We start from the raw sequence: 22,273 nt of genomic DNA, 5'->3' as shown, positions 1-22,273 counted from the left end.
AAACTACAGGAGATACGAATGTAACATTTGAACATACGCTTCAGTATCTGCTTGCTTTTACGGCCCCTTTCCTCCTAAAGTGCCTGCTTTGGCCTGGACAACATTAAGGGTTTTTTTTTTTTTTTCTGCTCCTTCTTTTATAGTGTGTAAAATTCTTTCACTTGCAATGCCTGTTGACAAGGTTATTTTGCATTTGCTCATTATAATCCACACTACACTGTCTGCAGAGAATGATCCCCATGACTAAGCCAACAATGGTGGAGAGAACCATCCTCACAGTTCTGTGATTAGCATAACCTCGATGTTCAAATGCCCTGGTAAATGACCAGAAACCTCCTGAAAGAGCATGAATGTTTTCAGATGTTCATTCTGCTGCCTCCGGGTCAGCATCGGGGTGTGATGGCTTTCATGCTGCACCAAAGATGGCCCTTTACTGGGATTGATGTTGCTCACCAAGACACAGAGACAACAATGGTGCCTAAACTGTGTGTCAGTGTTTGCATTGCTATTACAAAACACCTGACAAAAGCATCTTATGCAAAAGAGGGTTTGCTTTGGGTCACAGTTTAAGAAAGGACAGAGCCCACAATGATGGGGAAGGCATAGAATTTCGAGTTTTAGGTAGCTGGTCAAGTTGAGCCTGCATCCAGGAGGCAGCAGAAGGGAAGCAGAGTCAGGCTATGAAATCTGAAGATCTGTCCTCAGTGGCCCTCTTCCACTAGAGAGGCTCCACCTCTTAAAAGTCGCCAGGCTTCTAAAACAGCACCACCTGCTGGCGACTGAGTTTTCAAACACAGGAGTCTATGTGGGAAATTTGCATGCAAACCAAAATAGCTGTAAGGAGTTCTTAGAACAGCTGGGTTTGTTTGCTCTATAGCACGGACAGTTCAATATGAGAGAATAGGAGTAAAGTAGGAGAGAGTCCTTCTGCATATAAAGTTCTTGTAAGCTTCCAGAATGAAAAATACTGAAATTGGAGTCTGGAAGTGGAGGTGCACGCCTACAATTCCAGCACTTGGGATCCACTTTGGGTGGATCTCTGAATTCAAGGCCAGGCTGGTCTACAGAGTGAATTCTAGGACAGACAGGCCAACACAGAGAAGCCCTGTCTCGAAAAACCAAAAGAAAGAAAAGAAAAATTAGTTAATTTGATTATTGAAAGAATTCTCATCTGTCAGGCATATTTTTTTTCTTTTTTCTTTTTTTTTTTTTTTTTATTTCGGAGCTGGGGACCGAACCCAGGGCCTTGCGCTTCCTAGGCAAGTGCTCTACCACTGAGCTAAATCCCCAACCCCATCTGTCAGGCATATTATTAAGAAAGGTGAACCTTTCTAAAGGGGAAAGGCTGGTCAAAAGCTGCCGTATGGCCCTTCCTGATGTTGTGGTTTTATACTTGGAAGATAAATATCACATGTTTGCCTGGGTGTATGTGTGAACCATCTCTGTGCCTAGTGTCCACGGAGGCCGAATGAGAGTTTACGATCCCTGGAAGTAGAGTAACAGATGGCTATGAGCCACCATATGGATGCTGAGAACTAACCCTTCAGGAAAGCGGTAAGTGCTCTTAACCTCAGAGTCTCTCTGGGCTCATTAAGAAACTCTTAATAAACTATTCCCAGAGACAGACTACAAACTCTGTGGACCCAACAACAGATAGAAATGCACTATTGACTTGTCCATCAAACTGCCCCATTTCTGAGGGATTTATGAGCGGAGGCCACATTGAGGAGAACTGAGGGAGTCCCCTAGGCATCCCCTCAGCAGTAGGCTATTCTCTAGCTCTTTCCTCTTGTCCCACCTTTTACTTCTATCCTAGTCTGCCTGAGTAATCAGTTACTCCACCTCCAATCTATTGTGTCCAGCTTCCCTGTCCAGAGCACTAGCAATCCACCGGCCCCTATTACAAGTTCTCTTTCTTCAATCTTACTCCTATTGTTGAATAAGAGGAGATGGGAAGTCTGTATCGTGAAGGTAGGTACCTGGCCAGACGTGATATAGGATTGTCCAGGTGCCTTTCTTGAACATCTAGGGTCCCAGAAACTCAGTGGCCACCAAAGATGACCCAAGCCAGTGGCTTGTCTCACAGATTCCAAAAGCAAAGTTTGTGGAACAGAGAGTGTGTTTTAGAGATTTTATTATAGAGTCATAGATTGGAGCCTAAGAGAGAAAGAGTCATAATATCAGTTTGTGTTAGGCCTGGATATCAACCACATAGTGCACACAGCTTCTGACAAGACCCAGGCCACAGGGCAGGGAGAGAACTTTCAGAAAGACAGAATAAAGCCTGAAGCACCAGGAGAAGAAGAAAGCTTATGCTCTGGCCAGCACCCAACTAAAGACAGAAGAGAAGAAAAAGGAAAAAGTACACCTTTTCTGAGGCAGGACTCTGAACATCAGGCAGACTCAATAGAATCTCATGGTGGCTTGTAAGGACCATGCTACATGCTAGAGCAGAGAGGAATTCTGGGAAAGAAAAGAATGCTATCTCATTAAAGGGATAATTATCTCTCCTATCTTTTTTATTTAATACCATTTTCTATTTAATATTGCTTTTAGTATTGCTTAAGGTGAGCCTGCCTTCCTGAGGGTGACCCTTGGCCTGATGATTGACTGATCCAACTGGACTAACTCTTTCGGGGTGGGAGTGGTTTATCTTTCTCCAGAGACAGACTCTATTCTTTTGACAGTAGTTTTCCCTTCGTGGACCTTCAATGCTAATGTAGCAAGAAGACATGGCCTAGACAATTTTCTTTTCTTTTTCTTTTATGTCCTCCTCTGCTTTGGCTACAGCACTGAAAACTCCAGACGCCTTGCCCCAGAGAGCTCATCTCTACTGACAGGTCTCAATGGGTTGTTACATGTAAATCATATTCTTCCTGCCCCTCTGACCTGTACACCAGCTAACAGCACTTTCCCTCAACCCTAGCCTGCTTTGTTAAGTAGCCTTAGAACTAGCCATTGCACTCCATGGAGGGTTGAAAAAAGACAGCGTCACCTACACACAGTTGCCACAGGTCGGCGCAATGGCTATGGCCTATGATCCAAATCCAGCCCTTTGCCTGTTTCATAAGTTTTCCCAGAGCGCAACTGTTCAAAGCTAAGTTACATTGTTGCGATAGTGACCTGTGGGCTGGTTCCTCATAGGAAAAGTTTGTCAACCTCTCATTCAGCTTCTCCTGCCTAAAATCAAGGCCACCTCAACCCAAACTCCTGCTCTGCTGTCTCACAATCAGGAGACCTGGGCTCTCGCTACACTCGTCTTTTCATTTCTCTTTCCGAAAACCTGCATGCCTGCATTGAGGATAGAGCTGTCTTACTGAAGATGGCAGGATCTAGAAAAATGAGCACTTTTATGGAATTGGTCTTTCTATGGGCGAGTCCATACACTGGAAACCATACACCTCCTCTGACTCACCGTCTATATCATCCTAAGCATATCCGTCTGGTCATGGACTTTTAGTAATCTACCTCCTGGTGGCCAACCCCCTCCCTATGCATAGCACTCTATTCACATCCATCTTATCAGTGGACACTGCCTGACTCTCTCTGGCCATCCCACCCACAGTCAAACTTCTCCAGAGCACAGGCTCCTCCAAGGCAGCCATTCTCACCTAGGGTGCACCTCTCCCCTCAGAATCAGGGCTCCTGCCTCACTGACTGATAGCAGCAGCACTTTTCCTACTCACTCAAGACAAAGCTTGGAGTCTCTTTTACTTTGCCATTTTCCCTTCAAATTTCACACTCTACTTAAGCAGGGAGTCCTGTCAGCTCCACTTACAAGAGCTAAGAGAGGAGCCAGGCTTGTGATCTCAGCACATACATGTGGGAGGATCAAGAGTTCAAAGCTAGCCTTGTCTAAACAGGCAGTTCTTGGTCAGCCTGACCTACATGAGATGACAACGATGATGACAACGACGATGAAGAAGAAACAGTAGAGTTAGAAAGCCCAATCAACAATCCTTATGACTCCACTCCAAGTTAAAAACCAGCTGAAAACAAACAAAAAGATAAATAGGAATAAAATATTACTGTTACAACACATTACCTGACAATAGAGCTGGTATCCACACCCCATTCTTCTACCTGAAGGTAAGAAGGCAACAACATATTTCAGGCTTCTGTTCGGTCCCGACAGCGTGGACCACCGTGGACATCCGTGTTGAGCAGAGCCAAACGGTATCCTTCGATACTTCACAACATAGGAATAGGGCCAAATACATATTCTTGACATGTAGTGGTGTGTGGGTAGACCTGAAGGGTGAGCGGGAGCAGCGTGATGACATTCCCCAGTACTGCCTTCTCTGCCATCTGTCTGACACGTTCTGAAAGGGGACTGTGAAGAAAAAGATGTCAAGACTTTGTCCAATCCGTTCTTGTACTCCATTAGCTCTGACCATTAACTAGTGGTATGGCTTTTCTCTTCAGGGGACGTGATTAAAACTCCCCCCCCAACAATCTTTATCCCACCTTCACACAACTTCTCCCTTGAAGCCAGGCCTGACTCTTCTGGGAAACTGCTGGCTAGCATTTATTAAGGAGAAGGCCCTAAAATGGGTCAGAGTAATGTGTTAATTAAATTAATTCTAAAACCTTTGTCCCAAACTAGAACTTCTGCTGTTTCCCTGGCCCGCTCTCCTCCCTCATTATCCAGCGTAGCTCATCAAACACTGGCACTGAGATGGAAATAATAAAAATACGCTAATCATAAAAATGCCAGCAACAGACAAAGCTCCAGATTGAAGTGCTAGCTGCCTTCTTAAATGGGTTTTCCTGGGAGGAAATTAAAGTTAAAAATTAAAGCTGTATTCAAATTGATCCAAACATTTCAGAGGTCAACAGAATCAAAGTCCAAAAATCTCATTCCTGTGTGCTTGGGGGTTGGAAATTCAAAGAAGCTGACGTCGATCCAAGTGTTATCCATCTTGGTTTCTTGTTCTGCCTGGTCTCAGCCGTGAAGGTTTGGCTGTAGGTAGAACTAAGTAGGCTCAGCCTCCCCTGTCTTCAGTAGCACAGATCAAAGTCCTGAAGGGTTTTTGGATGATGAATACCTCATTTTCTTTTGTTTGAAGGTTTTACAGTGCACTAAAGATTATCACAGACTTGAACCAAACCTATTGCATCTAGCAACAAAGAAATATCATTGTCTAAAGCAGAATGTTTATGGAGCCCAGGTTTGTTTCATCCAAGTCACTGGCAATAATTAAATGGTACTAGATGGAAAGATGTCGGACTAAGGAAAGGAGCTTTGATTAACCTCTCCGTGATGCCAGCCAGTCCAGGGAAGTTTTCTAATGTCCAGCCTCTGCATTGATAATCTGAATCCCAGCCTGCTCTAACATGTATGTACATATCTGTTGGTGGGATTGAGGCTGACATCTCTATCTCACTCTCTTTCAAAGATAATAGAATTCAAGGCAAGGCCATCTTCTTGCAAAGTTAGAAGATTGAAGCATACATCATGAAGCTTCGTTTGCTTTCTCCTTGTTTTTCAATTTATCTGTAATCTCTAATTCCCTTTATTCTTTTGAACACCGTTCTTCCAGCACCCTGGTACTGACTGAACTCGGACCTCATCAATAACCCATAAGCAAACCTTCTTAGGAGCCTGAGCCAGAAATTGTGGTTCTGGGCTGGGGATTTAGCTCAGTGGTAGAGCGCTTACCTAGGAAGCGCAAGGCCCTGGGTTCGGTCCCCAGCTCCGAAAAAAAAAGAACAAAAAAAAAAAAATTGTGGTTCTGTCAGCAGCTGTGAGGCAGGAGCCAGAGACACTCAACTCCCCACAGCAGCCTGAACACTTCTGTTTGGAGAACTCTACTCAGGGGAAAACGTCATTCATTGTACCATTGGTAAATACAGTAGCTGTAATTCTTGGAATGATGACTAAGGGAACCCCGTGACCAATGATTCAGCCAGATGTAACCCATTCCTGGCACTGGAGGGTCTACCTGAGGGCATAAGATGTATACTTGTGCATTATCTATCTCACCATATGGTGACTCCATTTAGATTCCTTTCATATACACATACATTTACACACACACACACACACACACACACACACATACACACACACATGCACACACACATGCGCATGCACACACACATGCGCACGCACACACACACACACATACACACACACACACATATACACACACATACACTTCAGCAGCAGTAGGTTTCCACATGGCTTTTTAAGAGCCCTTTTGTGCCAATTGTCCCTGTCCATCTTCCCTTCTTTACCCGGCCTTTCTCCTCTGTGACCCCATGTAATCCTATTCTAGTTGCCTCTTTATATCTCTGGAACACTGCATTTTGTTTCTCCTTCCTTGGAAGGTCCCCTCCTTCCTGCCAGTCTCTTGCTAGCTCCATAAGCTCTCTTGTTATTTGGATGGACGGGCATACATGAAGGCTAGGGATGTTGAACATTTGAAGTGTTTTTCGGCCATTTTTCTTTCATCTTTTGAGAACTCTGTTCTGCTGCCTGCCTCATTTTACATTTGGGTTATTTCTTTTCTTGATGTTTATTTTTTTGAGTTCTTTGCATGTTCTAGATATTAATCCTCTGTCAGATGTATAATTGTATAATAGATATTTTTCTATTCTGTAGGTTGCTGCTTATCTTGAATAACAGCGTCTTTTGCTATATAGAAGTTCTGTTTGTTTGTATTTGGGGCTTTTTATTTTGTTTTGTTTGTTTTTATTTTGGTTTTTTTTTGCTTCATGGGGCCCCATTTATTAAATATTAGTGTTACCCTCCAAATCCTGATGGGAAGGCCCTATAAAGGCAGCATTCAATTATGTGATCAAACTTAGAGAAGTTGAGCTGATACCCCCTTGAAGCTTCACTTCTACAGATCAGTGTCCATGATTCTAGAAGGTACTATGCATGCTTCCAGAGGAGACAAGTAATCATCGATAACACCAAACTGTGAACCCTTGGACCTACAATAGTGACCTTCCTGCAAAACATACCTACCGGCAGGCATACTGGTGGCATAAACGTTATGGGAGTGACCAAACACATTTTTATTGGACTTGAGGTCCATTTCCTGAGATGGAAACCATCCTCAACATGCTAACGTGATCAAGAACCTGGGATGAGGTAGGCCATTGGCTGCGGGGGAAACCTAATACCGTTATTCTGTTAAATGATCATAGCAGTAAGACAGCTCTGAATGGCATTGCTATATGCAAATATCAGTCCATCACCCAGCCCTCACCATAGAGATTTCTCTGTGCAGTAGATGGCAATTAACACAGAGACCCACAACTGGACCATGTGCAGAGAGGGAGAGGCTTTGAAACACTCGGTCCTAAGTGGATATGTTTATTAAGCTCAGGGATCTATGTAGAAGAGGAGGTGGAAAGATTGTAAGACCGGAGGTGGTGAGTGACTCCAAGGAAACAGCATCTTCCAGACACAGCAGGGCTGATGCACACATGACCTCACAGAGACTGCAATGCACATGAAACCTGCACAGGCTCAAGCCCTTCAAAACCCCAGCACAGAGAAGAGGAAGTGGGCACAAGCCCACCCCTAACCAAGAAGTTATTTGCAGGTAATGCCTGCTGGGAGAGGAGAAAACCAGTTTTCTCAAATGGAATGATACTAGGTGTACGGACCACACTTTAGGACAAACCTTATGCTCAGAAGTAATGGGCCAATCCAATAAGTGCTGCATGTTTTCTGTGTGCTTTTGTTTTGTTTTGTTTTCTGTTTATTATTTTTCATCTTTATGTTTGTTTGTTTTGAAATTTTTGGAAGATAAAGAACATTGAGTTACAGAAGTTCTTTGAAGAAATTTAAACTACAGCTCATTAACCATAAGAATTATTTTTAAATTGGGCAGAGTGAGTGCATGATGGTAATCCCAGCACTCCAGAAGCAGTGGTAAGTAGAGCTGTGAGAGTTCAAGGCCAGCCTGGTCTTTATAATGAGTTTGAGGACAGCCAACATTGCACAGATCAAACCCTGTTTGTTTATTTTCTTAAAGAATTAATTTTTAAAAATAATATATCTGATACGGGCCAAGAACTTCTGTAACTCAATAGCAAAAGACAATTTCTTTTCAAATTTTAATTCAGGCAAATGACTGTGGAAATTTTTTAGAAATGATGTACCATAACCTCTGAGCATAGGAAATGATAGCATGGTTAGTCATTGGAGAAATGCAAGTGTTCTTTATATTGCTGTGATAATCATCATGACCAAAAGCAACTTGGAGAAGGAAAAGATTTACTTGGCTTGCTGCTTACAGTTAATCACAAAAGGAAGCCAAGGCAGGAAATAAAGGCAGGAACTAAAGCAGAGACCATGGGAGACACTGCTTACTGACTTGTCGCTACCTTTCCAATACAGCCCAGGTCCAGTTGCCTAGGGATGGCACCGCCCACAGTGGGCTGGGCCCTCCAACGTCAATCATTAATCAAGAAAATACTCCACAGACATGCTACGGGCCAATCTAGTGGAGGCAGCTCCTCAGCTGAGATTCCGTTTTCCTGGATGACTCCAGCTTGAGTCAAATTGATTCAATCTAACTCTGACAGTAAGCTCAAATGACACTGACATGCTCTTTCAAACCCACTGGAATGGCTACACGTCGCACAACCAGAAAATAGTGAGTCAGGATGTTGGGATCTTAGTCAGTTGTTTGTGGGAATATAGAATGATGCAGCCATTTTGGGAAAGAGACCAACAGTTGCTCAAAAAAGTTAAATGTACAGTTACTATATGTAATCTATTGATTACCCCTAATTACAAAGAGAAACAAAGATCATATCAGAATGTTCATGGTCATATTCACAATAGCCAAGGAGTGAAACAGCCCAAATTCTCACAAGCTGATCAATGGAGAAATAAAATTATACACACACACACACACACACACACACACACACACACACACACTCAATGAAATATTACTCTGCCCTGAAGAGAACAAAGTATTGCTCCATGCTGTGACATAGACGGGGGCCTTAAAAATGTTATGCTCAGGGCTGCAGACACAGTTCCACAGCTGCATGGTTAGGAGCATTCTCTGCTCTTCCAGAGAAACCAAGTTTGATTCCAAGCACCAACATCAAAACTCACAACTGTCTGAAACTCCATAATGGGAATCAACACTGTAGGCATGCAAGTGGTGCACAGACAGGCATACAGGCAGAACACTCGTGTGTGTGAACCCAAACTTCCTGCTTAGTGAAAGAGACTGGACTCAATGGGTTGTGCCAGTTAGTCTTGTCGGCTTGACTCAAACCTACACACACCTGGGGAGAAGGAGCCTCAGTTGAGGGGTTGCCTGTGTCAGACTGGCCTGAGGGTACCCACACAGGGGGCTTTTTCCTGATTAGCAGTCGATGTGGGAGGGCTCATACCAGAAACAATGTCACTCCTCAGCGGGTAGTTGTATTAGGAAGCAGGCTGAGGAGGCCATGAAGACCAAGCCAGAAGCAGTGCTCCTCCACGTCTCTGCATCAGTCCCTGCCTCCAGGCTCTTGCCTCGGATTCCCTTGATGACAGACTGGAAACTGTAAGCCAAATAAATCCTTTCCTCCCTGAAGTTGGTTTTGGTCTGTGTTTATCCCAGAACAGAGAAACAACTGGAACAGGCTTCATGTTTCATTTTCCTGAAATACTCAGGACATGCAAATCCACCCAACCAGGTAACAACTAGAGTATGCCAGGGGCTCAAAGGAAGTAGGGAAATGACTGTCAACAGGGACCAGGGTTCTCATGGAAATGTCCTGGAATTTGTGTTTGTGACTGCAACCATGGTAAAACCCTAGAACAAAATCCAACAAAATATATATAAAAACAACAACAACAAAAAAATGAGGTTGGTAGATTATATAATGTGAATTATATCTCCATTTAAAAAAATCAGTAAGAGGGGCTGCAAAGATTACTCAGTGGTTAAGAACACTGTTCTCTAGCAGAGGCCTGAGGTTTGGTTCCCAGAATCCACGAGGCTGCTCACAACTGTCTGTTATCCCAGTTTCAGTGGATCATATTCCCTACCCTTTTCTGACCTCGTAGGCATGGCACACACTGGGTATACTTTCACACATACAGGCAACCCTCATACACATAAACTAAAAATAAATACATCCTTTAAAAATAGCAAATAGTATTCTTAGTTTAAAAAAAACTTACATCAGGGGCTAGGAAAAGGGATCAGTAGGTAAGTGCTCACTACCCCAGTTTAAGGAATTAATTCAGATTTCTAGCACTGGTAAAAAAGCTGTTTGTAACTCCACCTCTGAGAAGGTGGAAACAGGAGGATGCTTGCTGGCCAGCCACTCCAAACAAATCAGTGAACTTCAAGCTCAGTGAGAGAACCTATCTCAGAAAAATAAGGAAGGAATCAATGGATGACGATATCTGACCTCAACTCCTGGCCTTCTCACATGCACTCACATACATATACACACTACACAATACGAACACATACTCTTAGTTAGGGTTTCATTACTGTGAAGAGACGCCATGAGCAAGGCAACTCATATAAAAGACAACATTTAATCGGGGCTGCCTTACAGTTTCGAGGGTTAATTCATTATCAACATGGCAGAAAGGAAGGCATCGTGCAGGTGGACATGGTGCTAGAGGAGCTAAGAGTTCTACATCTTGATACAAAGGCAAGCAGGAGAGGACTCTTTTCCCCAGGCAGCCAGAAGGAGGGTCTCCTGCACTGGGAAGAGCTTGAACATAGGACCTCAAAGCTCACTCCCTATACTGATGCACCTACTTCAATAAGGCCACACCTACTCCAACAAGGCCACACCTACTCCAACAAGGCCACACCCACTCCAACAATGACACGCCTACTCCAACAAGGCCACACCCACTCCAACAATGACACGCCTACTCCAACAAGGACACGCCTGCTCCAACAAGGACACACCTACTCCAACAAGGCCACACCTCCTAATAGAGCTTCTTCCCATGGGCCAGTCATAGTCAAACCACCACAATCTTTTACGTTGGATCATAGTTCTCTGCTAGTTAGGCTTTTTAGTGGCTTCCTGTAGCAACCAGAGTACAGGCTTCTTCTCTAACAGTCCTATATAAAATGACCCCTATTGACATGTCATATCTTCCTCCTCCGGCTTTCATCTTCAACTCAGGTCTTCACACTTAATATTCCGGCCTGAAACACTAGCTACCCCAGGCTCCTTATGGTTCCCTTCCTTCACACCCATTTTGAGAGGCTCTTAAACGCTTTTCTCTAAACGGTCCCATCACTATCTTTCATGCTACCTGTATTTCTGTGTAGCTGTTACAGTTAGTCTTGAGTGTCAATTTGATTGGATTGAAAGATGCCCAGGAGTTTAGTAAAGCACATCCTGGTGAGAGGCTGTGTCTCCAGAGACAGTAGGCCTGGGTACGATACTGGAGGGGATGGAAGCCCCACCCCATCCGTGTGGGTGGTATCATCCAATAGACTGAAGGCTGATGGGATGGCAGTTAAGGGAGAACAACACTAGCTTATATATGCAAGCTGTGTTCTTCCTGAGCGATGGGTCAGCTGATGCTCTACCACCAGCAGCCAAACAAACTCTTCAGCTTTAACTCAGGACTGTATTGTGGTTCTTCTAAGGTCCCCAGCTTGTTGGGATGAGGAGCTCTCCAGCATGCAGATGGCCTCTGAGGGATCATTCTGCCTCTAATCATATAAGCCAATAAAATAAACCTCCTTTAGTAATTATAAACATATCCTTTCTGTTCCTGCTGTTCCCCTCGGGAGCCCTAATTAATACAAAAGCACTTATCAGTCTCTGAAATTGTGTGTTTGCTTATTTGCTTTCTCATCTGTGAGCACATACAGAATGCTTGAGCTTCAGTCTGCCTCGTTCACTGCCCTAATCCAAGAGCTTACCGCATTGTTTGGCACCGAGCATGTGATCAGAAGCGATTTCAATGAATCGAGAGTACGTCACTGGAGTATTTTGAATGCTTTGGTATTTTGGTGGTATTTAAGTGCTGACAACTCATGTGTTGGAATAAAGACCCCGGAAACCACCATCTCAAACACATTAGGCCACCACGGGAAGGTGAGAAACAAAAGGATGGGGGAGAGGTTTCTGCCAGCATTTCCAAATCTCTGAAAAACTTGTAGAAACTGTTAAGTCTGCCCAAAGTTTACAAAACCAGCTAGAGCGAGGGGGCGGGAAACATTTCATTCTGGAAAGTTACCCAGGCTTTCATAAATAACCCCTCTCAGTAGGCAACATTAATTAAACTCATTAAGAAACACATGCACTGATGAATGCACGGACACTCATACACACACACTGATGAATGAACTCACTCATGCACATTCATGCACACTCATAAATGCACACATTCATGCACCTGCACACACACACACATGCACATGCGCACACACACACGGTGCAGGAAGAAGAGAATTCTGTGGGAGTGGGAGAACAAAAGGCAAATATAAAAATGTATTACATATGTGTCTGAAAATGTCAAAATTATTAAAAGTAAGTTAATCATCGAGATAAATAATGCAGGGTAATGCAAAATTCTGTTGCTTCCCCCGTGAGTCAGCTGCTGGATTTGTGGCACCAGGAAGAGATCAAAGAGAGGGGCTATGGCAGCCCGATGGGTGTTCCTGTGATCTGCTGAGGTCAGCCTCTGGGCTCAAGCTTTGTTCCTGCAGATGAGCAGTACTAAAAAACCAAACACCCGTGAACCACAAGCACATCTGCTTTGTGGCCAAGGAGGAGGGCAAGCAGAGAGATGGGGCACGTCGGGATAGTGGGAACCACACGGTGGCATACCAGGCTTTCAGGAAAGCACATTCTGCCACAGATCCCTGCAAAAGGGTCTAACCTGGCCTCTGCATTTCTCTGGAGAAGACTGAGGCACGTGATGAGACACATGGGTTACACACAGAACATAGAAAATAGCGTCACTGTCTCCTTTTTCACATGAGGAATGCATCCTTCTTGTAATTCTGAGATGATCTATGAGTCACGTGTGAGATGAACCGAGTGGAAGGAACGCTGGGAGAAAAGCCATCTGTCACTGTGTGTTCTGGTGAGTTTGAACAGCAGGCAAAAGAAAATGCCTGTAAACTAAGTAGATTGGGGGAAATCCATAAATCTAGTTTAGGTTTAAGTGATCACTGAGGAAAGAGTGGAAGGGCGAGGACCTGAAGTGGTACAAGGAAATCAGTGGGTAGTGTGGGGCGGGGAGATAGCTCTGGTAGGGAGACCTGAGGACCCCAGGGAAGCCTCGAGACTGCCTGCTATAATGAAAGACCCGCAGGCTGTCCTCTGGCCTCTGCCTCTGCACCATACGCCCCCAGTACTCACATTTTCGAATGTGGTTTTTAAAATCAAAAGACTAGTTGGAAAACTAGAGTTATGGCTGTGAGCTCATAGAGACAATGAAAATGTCTCTACTTTTGAAAATGTAAGCAAATGAGCAGAACACTATGGGGCCAAACTTCCACAGACACACTGAGGTAAGAACCCCAGTGTGACTTAGGGTGGGAATTAGACACATTTCAGGCTGTGGAGGTGGAGCCTAACGACCGATTGTCCAGGTTTGGATTTCCAGCAGTGCCTGCTAGGTGACCTCCATGGTTAAGACCTTCAATCACTATAAAACCATCATCACCCTGCCATGTCTCATTAAATAAAGTATTTGCATATTTGAGTCTTCCCTTTTGACCTGTATCACACCATTTCTTTTGGGTCTGTGTCTCCATTGGCCTGCTTCCATGATGCTGACTTGGCTACCTGTCGCCTGGCTGGCTAGTCAAATATCAGCCTTCTCTAAAGGACAAGCTCACATTTCAGTTCCACCATGAGCCTTTCTTGATCACCTTTCTTTGAACTCCTAAAATACAAATGAGCTCGATTACGTTCTGCCATGCACTATTCATAATTGTTTATACATATTGATGTTGGGAAGTAAAAGGAAGACATTAACAAAAGGAAAGGGGGCTGGAGAGATCGATGGCTCAGTGGCAAGGGCCCTCGCTGCTCCCTTACAGTACTAGTGTTTGGTTCCCAGCACCCACCAAGCGCGGCTCATGATTCCCTGTACGTCTCGCTCCAGGATATCCAACATTCTCTTCTGGCTTCTGCACACACAGAAAGAATACATTTTTAAATAAAGAGAAGAGTGAAGGTCAAGAGGGGCTCCCCACTACAGCTTCTGACTTGGGGATGGGTTATTACTGGCCTTTCACTGCGGGAATGGAGCAGAATGGTCCAGAGAGACTCTGGCACAGGGAGGGACATTAGACTGGTGCGGTAAACATCCTATTAACATGTCGCTTAGTAATTCACGGTACTATTCTGAGACCATGAGGAGTGAGAGACACACAGGGATGTGGCACGACAGGGAGCTTGCTGTGTGTATTCTTGGGCCGCGCTCCTAACGTGCTGAATCAGGATGTCTACAGCGGGACCCACAAATCCAATTTTAACATCATGCTAGGCAATTCAACCGCATTGCATATGTTAAAATTTTTTTAATTACATTTACTTGAGGAGTGGGTCTCACATGTGCCTTCATGTGCACAAGAAGGTCAAAGGGCGACTTGTGCAAGTCATTTCGTTCCTTCCACCTTGCCGCGGGTGCCAGGCATCAAACTCAGTTCCTTAGGCTTGGTGGCAAGTACCTTTATCTGCTGAGCTATCAGGCCAGCCCCTGGGTAATACTAAAAAAAGTACTTCTTTAGAGCATGGAAACCTTAAAAATCTCACTATGTGAAACGAACTCTCACAAATTACATGTTCCTTTTCTTTTGAAAGGGGAGGCACTAATTGTGACATCCTATTTCTTGTGGGGACACTCACTTGCTCACTATAATGAACACCACTTCTGGCTCAGGGCCACTAACTCAGAGGCTCTATTCTTGATGGAACAATGGGGAGCCTCCTGCCAGGGCCACCTGGTCTCATGTGGCAATTAGCTGCAATGTCAGTGAGTCTAACCAGCCCTGATCATTACACATGACAGTTCCAGGGCGTGTGTGTGTGTGTGTGTGTGTGTGTGTGTGTGTGTGTGTGTGTGTGTTTGGGGGGGAAGCATCTTAATCTTGGGGCTTTATAAAAACAACACAATTACCACTTGAAATGGGCCAGATCACAGTTTTAAGCACATAAGTGGCTCACTAATTATACTCACACCTAGCACTGCCACAGAAACTGCAAAGGCGTTCTGCTGTACTTCAATGCCTCTTGACTGAAGAGATCATGAGAATCCTCTCTTTAAGGTTTCCCTTACTTATATATATTTACTGTATATTAACAGATCCTTGTGGACTTCTATATAAATGCATTATGCATTCTCCCCATCCTGGTCCCCACTGCCTCCCTTCCCTCCTCTTCTAACTTTTACAGTTTCCCCCTCCTCTTCCCAAATAGCACTCTTTCTATTCCCATGCCACGTTCATACATGCACGTTATATGCATGTATGTATATAATGACTATAGCCTGGGTTCCACATATACGAGAAAAGATTCATTATGATTAGCATAATAGATCAGTCTGGTTTATTATGATTAGAATGGAGATCTCATTTCAGGCATTTTCCTGCAAATGACATAATTTTATTTAATTTTTTTTATGTCAGGGCTGGAGAGTTGGCTCGTTGGTTAAGAACATTTATTGGTCTTGCAGAGGATATGGATTTTATTCCCAGCACCCACATGGTGACTCACAACCAGCTGTTAACTCCAGTCCTCGGGAACCCAACACCCACATCTGGCCTCCACGGGCACCAGGTATACATGTGCACAGTCACACATCAGGCAAAACATTCATACACATAAAATAATAAATATTTTTAAATAACTTATTTTTTCATGACCATTGGTTGGTGTTCTGTCTGTATTATATCTGTGTGAGGGTGTCAGATACCCTGGAACTGGAGTTCTGTGTAGTTGCTGGGAACTGAACCTGTGTCCTCTGGGAGTGCAGCCAGTGCTCTTGGCTGCTGAGCCATCTCTCCAGCCAGTAAAATACTTTTTAGTTTAGATTTTTATTGCACTTGTTTAGCATGTGTTTTGGTTTGTTAACCCATGTATGCATGTATGTGAATGTGCGTGTGCGTGTGTGTGTGTGTGTGTGTGTGTGTGTGTGTGTGTGTGTGTATGATAGGAGGTCAGAGAGAAACTTGCTGGAGTCAATAAATACAGATGTGCAGACTTTGGTTCTTCCAGCTCTGTGCCCAGGAGTGGCGTAGCTGGCCAGTGTAGTAATTCTAGCTTTAGCTTTTCACAGTAATTCCCACTGAGGATACACTAATTCAGATTCCCACTTGCAGTGCACAGGGTCTTTCTTACCCCCATGCAACCTCAGCGTAGTTTTGATTCCCACTGAAGGAAAGATGGGATTCTTAGGAAATGCTTCTGTTTTCAAGCGGATTTCTGTTTCAATTATTAAAGTTTCCCTGATTCTCTATATGTACCAGTTTGTCCGGGAATAACTGTTTCCTTAAAATCAGACAAAATACATTTCAAATTTGAACTCTGAAATTCTGCTAGTATTTAGCTTCATTTTTTTGTTTTTTGTTTTTGTTTTAGTCAGAATCTCATTTTGTAGTTTCGGCCTGGAACTGATTGGTAGCTCTCTATATGCATTGGCCTCCCCAAACCTGAATGAAAGTGTGATCCACCAGGGTTGGCTTCAGTAAGAGTCAATAAGACATCTCCTTGGCCATGGGTTTATTTCTTGAATGTGCTATACACACATTTTCTTGAATCTGCTGCTAGCTTCCTCCCTGGGGTGGTCCCATGCTGGGTACCCTCGGCTTTGCATATGACACCATCGCTGTCCTTCCAGACTGTGGCTTTTAGTGAGATTTATATCTCGCTCTTTGCAGGAAAACTTAAGCACAGACTGCAAATTGAACCTGTGGCCCTTAGAATCAATGCATATGGAAACTTAACAACTATTGCCAAAATGCTTCTCCCGGGGGTCCCGCTGATGATCCCAGAAGGTGCCTCAAGTCCCAAAGCCTCACAGACAACAGGAAGTTCTTTCAGCTCTAAATTTTAAAAATACCTTTTGATATTTACTTTATTTTATGTGCATGAGCGTTTTGCCTGGATGTAGGTATGTGCACCACGTGGTGCCTAGGGAGAGCAGGGCATCCAAGAAGGTGTCGGAGTTCCTGGAACTAGACTTATCGGTGGCTGTAAGCTGCCACAGGGGGCACTTGAAACTGAACTCGAGTCCTTTGCAAGAACAAGCACTCTCGTCCTCTCTCGCTCCGGTCCCAGTCTGGATCGTTGTAGATCTGTATGAGAGCTGTCATCAGGAGTTCAAGCATCTCTCTGGATGGACCTTTCTGCTTCAGTGCAGTGCAAGGAGTTGAACTGAGAGCTAACTTTGAAACCAGTTCTCACAGGCAGGAACGTCGGGGAACGTGCAGCCTCCCTGTGATAGCTTCAGTGAACTGTCTTCTCTTTTGCTTTCTATTTTCCATGTCTGGGGGTTAAACTGGGGGTGGTCTGCCTGCTACATTCTCTCTCTTTGAAGACTAGTCAAATTTTCAAGTCAGAAGGAGCAGAAAATTTTAATCGATCCAGTCCATTCTTTTTGTACAATGTACACAAGTGTCCAATGGAACTTGAAGCACTGCGGTATTTGCTTTCGTAGTTTAAGATATTTTCTCCCCAGTTGCAGAAAAAAAAATGTTTGTTTTTTAAGAGTCAATAAATAAATGCAGCACCACGGGTCTCTTTGTTTCTAGTCCAACTGATCCTCGAAAGTTAGCCATGGAAACTCCATATGCCCTGGAGATCTGTTTACTTAGGATTACCTCCCATGCTAGTATTACATTTGAATGTCCACATTAACTGCACACTTTATTCATCAGGCTGGGCGTCTTTCCAGAAGCCATTGAAATTTCTTCTCCTTATGTTTTTCCTAAAGCAAATCGGGGACATCTGCCCTTTGTCACCTTACGTCTTTATTGAGGAAGACCAGGTTACTTCAGTGTTATGCCCTGACGCCTGGAGATTATTACAACAGTAGATTTTATACTTACAGTAGGAAGCGAACATATAGGTTAATCCAGAATTATCCGAGTTAATAAATTTGCAGTGTTGGCACCTGAGGTATACTGCGTGGTGTCGAATGCAAACTGCTCTTGCTGAGGACCTGAGTTTGGTTCCTAGCACCCACTGTCAAGTGGCTCACATGTAACTCCAGCTCCAGGAAGTTCTGATATATCTGACATACATGCATAATTTAAAAATAACAAAGCGGATCTTAAATTTGACAATGTTAAATTACCACATGTCAGAATTCAAATAAATCAATGCTTTTCATACGTTACAAAAAGATATTTTACAACTATTAGACTGGCAAGAAGATGTCAAATTCAAGGCTAGCCTGGGCTACATAGGGAGCCCAGATCTCAGAAAACAAACTAAATCTCTGTATCTGAGGTTAGGGACATGGCCCAGGGGACAAGACTTCTTGCTGCGCAAACACAGGGATCTGAGTTCAAATCCCAGAACCAGGTAAAAGGCTGGCCATAGGAGAGCGTTCCCAGAGCTATGGGGGTGGAGACAGGAAGATTATTGCTGGCACTTGTTGGCAGTCAGGCTATCTCCAAGGTCAGTGAGAGACACTGTTAAAAGTTAGACAGAATCCCAGATCAATAAGGATCAATCTCTGGTCCTGTGTGTCTGTGTGTCTGTGTGTCTGTGTGTCTGTGCATCTGTGTTTCTGTGCTCACCATTCTCTCTATCATTGTCTCTGTCTCTGGGTATTTCTCTGTCTCCCCCAATCTCCCTCTTCTGTGTGTGTGTGTTTCTCTGTCTCTCTCACTCCCCCCCCCCGTGTGTTTGTGTGGGTATTTTTCTGTCTCCCCCACTCTCTCTCCTCTGTGTGTGTTGTGTGTGTCTAGTGTGTGTGTGTGTGTGTGTGTGTGTGTGTGTGTGTGTGTAAAATACATTGCTTATTTTCCATATGATTCATTGTACATTTTCTTTAAAAAACTTCTATGATGATGGTAATGAAATGTTGAAAATGAGCAGGGAAGACAGAGGGCAAAGAGGAAGAGGTAAGATAAGAGGCTGGGATGAGGTGAAAATTGCCTGTGTGCAAGTTCACAGCCGCAGAGCAGGCACAGCAAGCTCGGAAAGCCACAGGAAGCAGTGCAGCCAGCTCCACCTTTCCCTGGCAACCTTCCTGACAGTCCGGTCCTGTTGGTGCTGAGCTCAGGAATCCAGAAAGACACATTTGATGTTTGAGGGGAGTCACTGAAATCTGAGGACGCAATGTTGACTACCTCTCTCTAAGGCAAATTATCCAGCTATTGGGGTTAAATCTGGCCAGTGGGGAGTGGAGAGAAGCAACGCTACTCAGGACAAAATTCAAGTTAAGACTCTATTTCCCTGTCCTTCCAGAAGCTCACTACAGTGCTGCCTGGTTTTCTCAAATGAAACAAGTTTAGAAACATAAGCACTGCAGTACCCATTTCCCTTCACGCATGGTGGGACTGATTCACATTCAAAAACTAGCTGGAAAGAAATCGCTCCAGTTGTTAGCACTGGTTTTAATAATTCCTGCAGTTTAAGTGACTCCAAACTGTGCTCTAGAGGCAAACATTAAATAAGAATTGAAAACACTGTTTACATCACCTTCCGTGTTAAAAGTTGGTAATTAGATAAAGTTGAAGATGATCTTGAATTCCTGATGCTTCCGCCTCCATTTCTGGGGTGAATCGCCATACCTAGTTTTATGGGCCCTGGGGCTCGAACCTACAGCCTTGAGCATGCTTAGGCAAGGGCTCAACAGACCTGCATTCCTCGCCTAGTGTTTAAAGTTTTAAAAACCTTGGCAGCTTCTGTTGCTCTATCTATCCAATAAGGCACACAGAATAGGTATTATCTCTTTTATGAATGAGAAGATATAAAAGTAATTAACTTAAAGATCAAAGGCACACAGCTAGCTAAACCAAGCTGGTGTCAGCTCAGGGCTCTGTTATTGCTTCCCAGTTTTTCCCATGTTGACCTTTGGGAATCTCAGCCTGCCAGTTACCCAGCATCATTTTATAGAAGCAGTACTCCGAGCTTGACTGGAGCGAAGGGAGGTTTGAAACCTCAGGGGAGTGAGTGAGTTGTGAACGGGAGCAGGAAGTCCACTCTTAGAGCTCTTCCTGTCTTCATCAGATGCCGGGAAGCAAAGGGAATTCACGCTCTCTCTCTTTTTAACTTTTTGTTGGTTCTTTGTGAATTCCACATCATGAACCCCAACCCCACTCATCTCTCTGTCTCTCAGACCTACCATTCACCCTTGCTACCTCCCCCCTCCAGCAGAGAAAAAAATCTCATTGTGAAAGCTGTCATGTGTCACAGGGTGTCCCACAGTGTACCCTTTATTCCACACTTCTTTGCTTGCAAATGTTCATTGCAATGATTTGTTGGTCTGGTACAAGGCCTCTGGCTTCTGCTATGCTATCAATACTTCCCTGGGACTCCTCTGGACATCCTGTTGTCCTATGTCATGGAGATCCTGTAGTTTTGGGTCTGGAGGTCTGACCCCTTCATGTACTCCAGGAGTTCATCAATGGGGTAAATGTTGGGGTGAGCCAGGGAATTGACTCTTTTTACAGCCTCTTGAAACACGGGATCCAGAGAAGGTAAAGGAAATTTCTTACATGACATGTAAAAGTTTGCTATCCTGACATTTGCCCTAAGAGAGTAGGTAAAAGTACTGGAAAAGGAATAAATATTCAAGGGATAGGAAAGGCCTCCGCAGGAGGAATGGTGAGGATCAGTTATGAGCACACAAGGCATCATTTAAGTTTGTTTATTTTAATATGTTTGCAATTTGAAGACTAAAATGTTAATAAACTGACAAAATAAATGGAGAAACAGGAGATGCTAAGATGTAACTAGGTGATGGCATTTGCCACCCATCCTGGTGACATCTGTTTGATCCCTGGAACTTCGGTCAAGGTTGAAGGACAGCACTGACTCTACAAGGTGGTACTCTGATCTCTGCACATGTGTTCTGACATGTGACTCCTGCCCTAATAATACATTCAGAAAATTCAAATGAAGAAATAAATACTGTTAAAATCAAAGCCAGACTCCAGAAGAAAATGGAGTATTTCAAGTAGAAGACCATAATCGTAATTTTTTAGGGGTAGTCTAGCTTATTTTAATTCATAAATCTTAAGAGACCTCATTTGAACACAAGTGGAAGTAATTTCGGTCTAAGAGAATGGTCTGTCCAATTCAGGGAGTGGTGGTGGTGGTCCTTGAAGCTGTTAGGGATGCTGGGACAGAGGTCCTTGCTATCTTCAATGTGTGGTCGCCAAGGTCATTTTGTATATCCCATGCCTGGCCTATAAGAAAACGGAAAGCAGCACGGAAGGGACAGATCTTGTGAAAGCACAGTCCAGATGGGCCTTAGTTCTGCTTCGGTGAAACCGCTGCAAGGAAGTTGGGCAACGTGGCCGAGGTTGACAGGTGCTACTGTTCCGATCTGGGTCCCTCTACGGCTCATGTGCTGAAGGCTTGGCTCACAGCTTGGCGCTACTAAGAGAGGGAGATTCTCTCTCTCTCTCTCTCTCTCTCTCTCTCTCTCTCTCTCTCTCTCTCTCTCTCTCTGTGTGTGTGTGTGTGTGTGTGTCTGTCTGTCTGTCTGTCTGTCTGTCTGTCTTTGTCCTGTGATACCCAGAGCAACAGGGCCAATTTAATCACAGATTCAAACCCCAGAAACCATGAATCCAAACAAATCGTTCTAAGTGGAGCATCTTGGTCACTTCTTACAGAGACAGAAAGTGAATCCTAATAGATGCAGTGAAAGTATGATGGAAAAATTTTTGATTAAAAAAAAAAAGCTAGTCATCTCTGCTATAACTACCTAGGAGTCTCAGCTATTAACCTAGGCAGAGGCTAATTATCATGATATCCCTAAGGCTCTGAAACTTACCTCTTAGGGCCTCTCACTAGTGTAGGTCTCCTAAGGCCCCAAGCAGAGTCTGTATTAACTACCAATTATTAAAAATATAATACATTTATTATTATTATTATTATTATTATTTGAATTTATATATGGTATGCATCTGTGTGAATGCGGATACCCATGTGCCAAAGCATGTACATGGAGGTCAGAGAAAAGCTTTCAGGACTCAGTTCTCTCCTTCCACAGGAGTTTCTAAGAATTGAACTCGGGTGTCATTGGTCCCATATTTTCTTCTTTTTTTTTTTTTTTTTTTTTTTTTTGAGAAGGAAGAGTTGGTCTCATGCATGCCAAGTTGACCTCAAAGTTGCTAAC

The 22,273-nt window shown here is 43.9% G+C and overlaps 1 protein-coding gene and 1 long non-coding RNA gene across 2 annotated transcripts in view; both read right to left on the bottom strand.

The window, feature by feature from the left end:
* Positions 1 to 22,273, bottom strand: part of LOC120100841 (guanine nucleotide exchange factor MSS4-like) — a 46,761-nt gene that overhangs the window by 10,464 nt on the left and 14,024 nt on the right. Inside the window, exon 2 of the mRNA XM_039103707.2 lies at positions 4,046 to 4,333. The gene's annotated coding sequence lies outside the window, so the exon portion shown is untranslated. The remainder of the gene's footprint in view (positions 1 to 4,045; positions 4,334 to 22,273) is intronic.
* Positions 3,855 to 22,273, bottom strand: part of Tox3l1 (TOX high mobility group box family member 3 like 1) — a 32,333-nt gene continuing 13,914 nt past the window's right edge. Inside the window, exon 3 of the long non-coding RNA NR_131117.1 lies at positions 3,855 to 4,333. This is a non-coding gene — a long non-coding RNA (TOX high mobility group box family member 3 like 1). The remainder of the gene's footprint in view (positions 4,334 to 22,273) is intronic.

The sequence above is a fragment of the Rattus norvegicus genome, chromosome 2 (assembly GCF_036323735.1).
Source record: "Rattus norvegicus strain BN/NHsdMcwi chromosome 2, GRCr8, whole genome shotgun sequence".
NCBI lineage: Eukaryota > Metazoa > Chordata > Mammalia > Rodentia > Muridae > Rattus > Rattus norvegicus.
This window is presented reverse-complemented; position numbering and strand designations above follow the sequence as displayed.